Genomic DNA, 8,568 nt, shown 5'->3' on the forward strand with positions numbered 1-8,568 from the left:
CCTGGTTTGTTGAATAAATCTAATATTTTTGTAAGGTAAGTTTTTTAAAAGTAGCTCAGTGAATAAACCTGGCCTATATACAGGGTAAAGGAAAGTTGTACTTTCTAAAGCAGGATGGGCAATTTGCAGCCATTGGCTTAACTTCAATAAGCACCAATAACTTTTCAAATAGCCTCTTTGAATGCTATACAAAGTGAAGCTTTTCTTTTAGCAGTCCTGAATTGAGAGGAAGAAACAGAAAGACAAAAATAAAATCCCATGCCTATTCCTAAAATGTAACTATTTTTAATGAACTATTTTTGCCCTCCGCAGATCAACTATGCCAGCTAAGTAAAGGAGTATAAGGCCCAGTGGTGAAATCCAAAATTTTTTACTACCGGTTCTGTGGGCATGGCTTGGTGGGCGTGGCAGGGGAAGGATACTGCAAAATCTCCATTCCCACCCCACTCCAGGGGAAGGATACTTCAAAATCCTCATTCCCATCCCACTCTGGGGCCAGCCAGAGGTGGTATTTGCTGGTTCTTGGAACTACTCAAAATTTCCGCTACTGGTTCTTCGAACTGCTCAAAGTTTCTGCTACTGGTTCTCCAGAACCTGCTGGATTTCACTCCGATAAGGTCACAGTATTCATCAGCTGGATAGGTCATTTTGATAGTACTGTAAATCAGCTGTCCCAGTGTCTGGAGGCCGAGGGTCTGGATGGGGTAGTAACACTAAATGGCTATGGATATTTGGGTCTCCTAGAATTGGTGAATGGGGATTTAGATTTCTTAAGTTTCCCCTTCAGATAGATTCTGAGGCAGCTCATAACATCCAAAATACAGTTGCAAACATAACCACCACCTAGGGAGGGTTGTATTACCTCACTTAGGGTTAGTGAGCAATTTAAGGGTTCTTTGAACCTGCAACTTCTGTTTGAAAAACAGGCAATAGCTCTGGTTAAAAAGGTATTTACATAGATCCACCTTTATTCTAATTGTACTCTTTTTGGCCACAAGTCCTTTGGTCACTTCACATATGGACTTGTAACATATTTTTATACCTCAGATCTTGAATACCTCAGACATTGCAGCTGATCTGGAATGCAGCAACCTGGGCAGTTACCTGTATGCTTCAGTATATCCAGCTAACATCTTTTGATTTAGGAGATGCACTGGGGCTAACAAAAGGCTTTCAAGTGTAATTCAAGGAGCCGGTTATTACTTTTAACCCCCCCCCCCACAGCATTAGGCCTAGCTATTAACTACTTGAAGGATTATCTCCCAGTGTTAATCCTTTCCATCTGATTTGATGGAATTGGCATGCCCAAGTCCTGTTGATAAAATGTCAACCAATGGGACCCTGGAACTCTGCTTTCTCTGGCACTGATGCCACCCTCAAAAACCTCTCAAAACTTGGGTTTTCTCCCAGGATTTTAATTAGCTTTATGGGTGGGGTCTTCAAGTGTATTCATGTAGTTGTGGAGGTACCCCAAGCCATTTTTGATCATTTTCATTCATTGTTAATATGGTACATTGCCCAGAACTGATTTGAATTGGGTCTCCCTACAAATCTAATAAATTATATTGTCATGCAAAGAAGTTGGAGACTGCATTCCTGGTATCCCTGGTAAAAATAAACTAGCAGAGGAGGAAGACAACTTTTCTGGTGTAAGATTTCTGAAATGCATAAAGTGGAGACTATAGGGTTAGAAAGCCTGATCTCACTGAAATGGAAATAAGTGCTTGGTGCCAAAGTTGAACAAATTCATGCCATGTTACAATCTCTCAGAATATACATAATTTAGGTATACAAAGGTGTATCAACAAATTCAGATATACAATATTTCAGTCATTAACCAGAACACAGAATGAGGTTTTGTATAAGGCATTTATTTTAATCATGTTTTTGGAAAATGGAGTTTTCTCCCTGAAGCAGACATTGAAACAACAGAGGAGATTTAAGTGCATTTTAACTCTATGGTTAAAATAGTAAAATATTTGTCACAAGTGTTTGGCAAATAAGGATGAAATGAAGAAAAAAGATTATGGAAATCAATGATTTAAGCAAGAGAAGCACCATGTGATTATTGAGAAGGACGTCAGTCATGCACTACAAGTAAACAGCCAAGGTACTAATATTTTTGGTTTTATATAGGGCTATTTTTTAAAAAATGAAATCATATATATTTATATGCATGTGTGTATCGTTGTGTACACACAGACACTCTAAATACGAAAAAATTTAATTTTATGAAAGTAATTTTGTGAACAGGGCCAAAGCGAATCACAACACTCACACTTGCTTTAACACTATCTAAAATAGCAGAAGACAGCATTGATATCCTTAATTCAAACGTGACATAATAAAGAAATGGTCCAAGATAACTTCAACTTTGAACTGATAAAATGCTTAAGCATGCCTTAAGTTTTTGTAAAACTTTCCACAAATTCTGTCCCATCCAAAAAATAAAAAGGAGATGGGAAGAGGTGAAGGGGTAAAAAGAAAAAGAGATGTACAATCCATATTAGCATAGAGATGAGTCCAATTCACTGGGACATTGACTGGAATTGAACACAGAAGAAGACATATGAACTATACGAAAACACCAAGGAAGAATTCTAAAGAACTGGAAAAAAAATACATCCCATATTTTTACTGCACTTTTTTTTCATGAAAGAATCCCTATTATTTAAGGGTGCACACAAACTGAAATATAGATGTCACTATTTTTATACTTACATATTTGCATTTTATAAATATGAGTCCTTTCACATACTAAACAATACACTAAGATGTTGCTGTGTAAATGGTGAAAGATACAAGTGCCAATGGGCCATAAACTACTTGCAAACAAGTCTCCTTCTCCACCCAATATCCTTATCATTACAACATATAATATTTTGGCAGTGTCTTCTAAAGTAAAATCTAACAGCGCATTGAGAATTTATGTCTCAATTTTTCATTATAAGCAAATTGTTGCATTATGTCCTGTGAAAATAAGATTAAACAAAACAATAGATCACAAGGAAAATAGATGCAATTTACAAAAGTGGGTTTGACTAAAGGAAACTTGTTACAAAACACCTGTTGGTTCTTTGAACCTAGCAAATAAATATGTTTCTTGACCATACTAATTCAGACTGCAGGTGAGGTTGTACTAATTGAATTCTTCACTATCACACAGCAATTTTAATTCTGAAAACTTGAATTGAATGGAAACTGAATTCAGTATTCCATAATCCAGGAACAACTTTTTCCTCTTCTTATATATTCTTAGTCCCAACTGCATACAGAGTAATATTTTTATAAAGCCATTCTTAAATAAAATGTGTTAGCTAACTTTATTGAGATACTGAGGAAGGAATGCTCTGTTATTGAAAACTGGATTGGTTTGTACTGATTTGCCATTTTGAAACACAATTCAAACATTAAAGAAGACAATATTTAGTAAAGAAATGTAAAGAGCCTCTGAAAAAGTTAGCACTCAGTTTCTTTGACACAATCATAGGTAATTCTTGCCCTCATGAGGACCACATTTATCAGGAAATTTGATTTTTTTATATTACTAAGATTGAACTGAATCAGTGGTCAATTACATATTCTGACAGACTTAAATATTATTCGCAAATTACATCAGGAAAAATTTAATTTTGATACACTTAAAAAAGTGTATCAAGTACTTATAAAAATGGAAGATTACACTGTCTCAAAAGAGGAAGTGCTTTTATAAAGGAAGTGTATTTCTTCTTGAACACCACCAACTTTACATATGATGGGTTCAAAAAGGAAACATTCTGCAGACAACAAATCAAGTAACTCATTCATATTTATATAGATGGAAACAGGAGGGAGAAACTAAGAATAGAAGGGAGTAAACAGTTATATGAAGACAGCAAAAAAAAAAAAAAATCAGTATCTTGGTATTGTAGGTATGTCCAACATTCTTTCTTCATATGTATAGCTCAGTGCCATGAATAATTTTCTTAAGACAGGCTACCATAGCATATTTTGAGAATAAAAAGTAAGGAATGTCTATTCCCTTTGAATACCACTGGGACACCAATAGTTACTGCATTACATTCCCAATAAAAATGGCTCAAGACCCTTTTCTACAAAAAAAGGGGATTTAAAAACTGATGTCAAAACACCAACCTGGCGTTTCTGAAAACAGCATTACTTTATTCTTTAATAATGTTTGGGAGACCAAATTCGATCCACAGGTGTCTGCCACGTCACGTACCTGTTTGCTCTTGCCAGCTCACACAATGGTGTCAATCAAGAACAGGCTAGCAGTAGAACTGAGCATGATATAAACATTCTGGGAAAATATCTTATAAAATGCTCAGAACAACCTACAGTTATCTGCACTTTTGAGTTATCAGGCATGGAAAGGAAGCTGCCAACTAGGAGAGCCCTTGCTGATAAGAGGTTTGCTGATTCAAAAAAATCTTGATCTGCTTATCCAAATGCAGATGGAAGAAAAAGCCCAAGATATATTTGTCTAAGAGTGGAGAATTTTATACTGTGTCTAAAAAATAATTATGTTACTCAAACAGAGCACATGTTTTGTTCTGATGTTATGTAATTAATAATTCTAGTTAATCATTTCTTAGCTTAAATTCATTTTTTTAAAAAGTAGATTTCCAGTATTTATTAAATGAATTACCATTTATAACTGATTATATAAAGCAAAGGAACAACAGCCTATATAAAATGTAATCAATTACCATATTTTGAAATTAACCTGAAAAGATTTAAACTTTCTTAATATGATCTTTAGCTTATTTATGATATAAAAAGTATATTTGTTGTAGAGTAAAAATTTTAAGTTTTAACCATTTTTAGTACCAACTAGTTCTCATTTATTAGTTTGGGTAATCTAGCCATGGAGCAGATATTATTCACTCACATAAATCTAACATGTAATCTTCCTCAGATTTTGAACAGAATGTGATAAGTCAGGTCTACTGAGGTTTTACATTTTTAGCTGTTTTTAATCACATTAAGATTTTTCTGGAATTTTACATCCAAACACTTATTTCTCTAATAAGGAACATGGACTGATTTTCTGGTAGAGATTTAAAGTATAGTACTGAAAATTAGCTTTATACAAAGAAACATTCTAATGAGAGGCACAAAAGATTATTTGTAATGTATATATACTGAAAAGTGAAAAAAAATGTTTACAAAGTTACTTCTTATTTTCCTGCCACGAGTAGAGATGCAGTTATGGATAGTTACACTTCCTTAAACAAATCAAACATGGATGCTATTTGTGTACATTTAAGTCTGTCTACTTTAATTGTCCTTCAATATTTAACAACACCAGTAATGCTTCTTTTGGGACCTACATGCATTGGCAACATTTTTGCTATTACTCAACAGACCCTCAAAAGTAGAGCTTGGCCTTTCAGGTTGAAAAAAAATTGGAATCATACAACCAAACTACAACCCTCCTCTCCCAGGGCTTTCCAGAAGGGAAAAAAAAGACACATTTATCTTCAATCTCTATGACAAACGGGAGGCTGTAAAGCACATTTCAGTTCTCACATAAAATCGCCCTTGGGGAGGAACACATGGCAGTGTTTTTAGATTGAAAAAGAGTTCAAGAAATTTGCTGCAACCAAACAGAGATGAAATAATTGATTTTGCACTCATTTTTTTAGTACCATATGCTCAGCGCTCTGTAATGTAATAGCACACTGTGCTCTCTCTGGAACCTGACAATATTATTCATATTTTATCCCACACAAAATAGTCTGATACGAAAAAACCACAGAAAGGATTACAAACTGTCTGCCGGCCAGCCCTCTTGCAATACATTCTTATTAAACTAAATGCAAGGTATGAACAACTTTATCATTGTTTAAATAAGCAGCAGTTACATCAAGGGGTGAACGAAGCCGACAACCTATTTGGCTACAGAATTAAATTAGATTCTAGCTAAAGTCAAGATATGAACTGCACTTTTATCAGATATACTTTGTATTAAGACTTTGGAGAATTTATGAAATATATCATTTGTAAATAAATATAAAATGTACAATTATGTATCAGTAGTTTATTTTGGAGAAATAAAACAGTGCAAAATAGGCTAACCAAAATTTAGAAGGCAGCCATTAAAAGAAATTCTTACTCATTATTAAAAATAGGAAATAGCAGAAATATATTTAAACTGGATCAAATAGTCCAGGCTGATCAACAATTTTGAAATGTCTTCTAACTAAACCAGATGGAACATTCTTTTTTCCAGCTTGCTCACCTAAGAACTGAAATTTATTATATAAATGATGATGATGTGGGGGAGGTTTTTTTTCTTAAAATTAAAAATATTGTCATAATAACCCTCTGAATCAGATAATATTGCTTGTTCCCTGAAGAAGAACTAACTTATTATGCCTCTTCCCTTGGCTCTCCCACAAGCTGAAGAACAAGATGGTTTGAACCCTGTTGCAAATTGTTAGTTTCTTGATCCATGCAAGCAGCAGTCAAGGAGATAGTATTTGGGGTGGGTGGGGGTGGCAATGCTCAGTACAGCAATGAAATACTCTTGCCTTAATTAAAATTACAGGGAAGGGGGAGACTCAGCTATGTTCAAAGGTGCCTTTCATCAGGACAATTTTGGCTTGTATTGTGTGTGTGTGTGTGTTTGTGTGTGCGCGTAATGTTAAAATCCAATCTTTTTTAAAAAATATCAATAACCTTTAATAGTGTTGCTATATTGAAAAAAAGTTTTATGAAAATATTTCTGACCTATTTTTCACTCCCACCAAAGGCATGTAAAATATGCATGGAGAAATATCAATAATTTATTGGGAAATTGCAGTAACTGTTATTATTGAGATAGACAATAATTCAGGATCATCATATGACTCAAATTTGAATTAGAAATAAACAAAATGACTGTATAGTGTCATATAAGAAACCTATCTACAAATATTGTTGTCTCTTCAGCTATTTATAGTCAATACCTATTGCAGAATTATGAAGAACTTTAGAAACAAAACCACAAAGGAACATAGCAATTCTCCTTCCTATTAATTCTTGAACAGTTTCCTGCACTTACATCATAGTTGGAATCATTTCTGGTCCTCCCTTTTTAACCTCCCTTTCATATTTCATCAGATATTTCCATTTTTCCCCTTACTCTAAAAACAAAGAAACGAATAAAAAGCTGCCATCAGCAGAGGAAAATATATTAATATCAGTTCATACATATTAAGAAATGGGTTATCTTTATAGGAACTGAGAGAATCTGAGAATTCAAACTTTCTTTAATCCATCAAAAAACACATAATGTTGCCTGTATGCAATTACCAATATATTATCCTTTTAAAAATTGGGATTCATGTGTACAACTTGTAGCATGTATGTCGTATATATTCACACTATTACCTGAGTGTGAATTAGTCCATAGATCCCTAATTCATGATGATCAATCTTTCCAAATGTATCTAATATGTAAAATACTTTAACAATGTTTCCTGAGACAGATTGTCTCAAATTAAGAGTCCCCAAACTCATTCACAGTACCTTTTCAAATTAATGACCAGTTCAAAGCTGCACAAAGATGATGTTGTGTTGAAAGAAACAGAGTTAAAGATGCACTGTTGTTTTGTTACTTGTTCTTAAAATATAACCAGACTGAATTACAGGTTGGATAAATATTACCCTTATACTGTATCTCAATTGTTCAACCCCACAAATGATAGACCAGAAATGGAGACAAATTGCTGCTGATTTGCTTCAACAAACTTACTTTTACTTCTACCCACCACTAAGGAAAAATACTTGTGCAGAGTAGTGCTTACAAACAGGCCCCTAAATCACATGTAATGCTAATCCACAATTTGAGTTTTTTGTTTAATATGATGCACAAGCCCACCCTAACAAAGAAACTATGAATTATAAATCACAGTGAATGGATCTGTGCATCATACAAAGCTAAAAATAAGCCACCCTATCAGTTAATAAATACGTGAAAGTGAGGTGCTTTAGTCTCAGGATCAGTAAAGCAGCAGAAAAAGCCAAACTCCCTAGCTTGTTCTTATGTTAGATGTGGTAATCCTCCAACAATTAGGACGTCCTCTGCCCCCAAATGAGATTAAGGGCAGTATTACATCAACCTATAGTTTTTCACAACAGCAAACAAATACCCAGGCATTATTCTTCTTTAGGGAAATGGGAAACTATCTGAAGCACTTTCTAACTTCGAAGTTTTCCACGAAGAAGTAAAATGCTGATCCTGGGTATGCAGGTTTCCTCTGGATTTAGGTGTACAATCAATGCATGTTTTACTCTTTGGAATGGGCTGGAAAAAAGATGGAAGGGTGTTGAATCCCAGTGTGCAAATTTTCAACACAAATTCTTATCAATCCGGGACGATTCATCACCCAACTCTGGTCAATGATTACAAGAAAAGGAAAAGGCATAGGGAAAAAAAACACAAATCCATCCTCCCACATTTAAGATATAGTGTTTAAGATACATGCACACAACAGGCACCCATACATGGATGGATAAACTCACTATAGAACTATAAGAGGAATCTGTTAAAGTGGACCCATATCACTAATTTCACTTTCT

Source organism: Pituophis catenifer, unplaced genomic scaffold, assembly GCF_029215685.1.
Source record: "Pituophis catenifer annectens isolate HBS135680 unplaced genomic scaffold, rPitCat1.0.hap2 SCAF_1, whole genome shotgun sequence".
NCBI lineage: Eukaryota > Metazoa > Chordata > Lepidosauria > Squamata > Colubridae > Pituophis > Pituophis catenifer.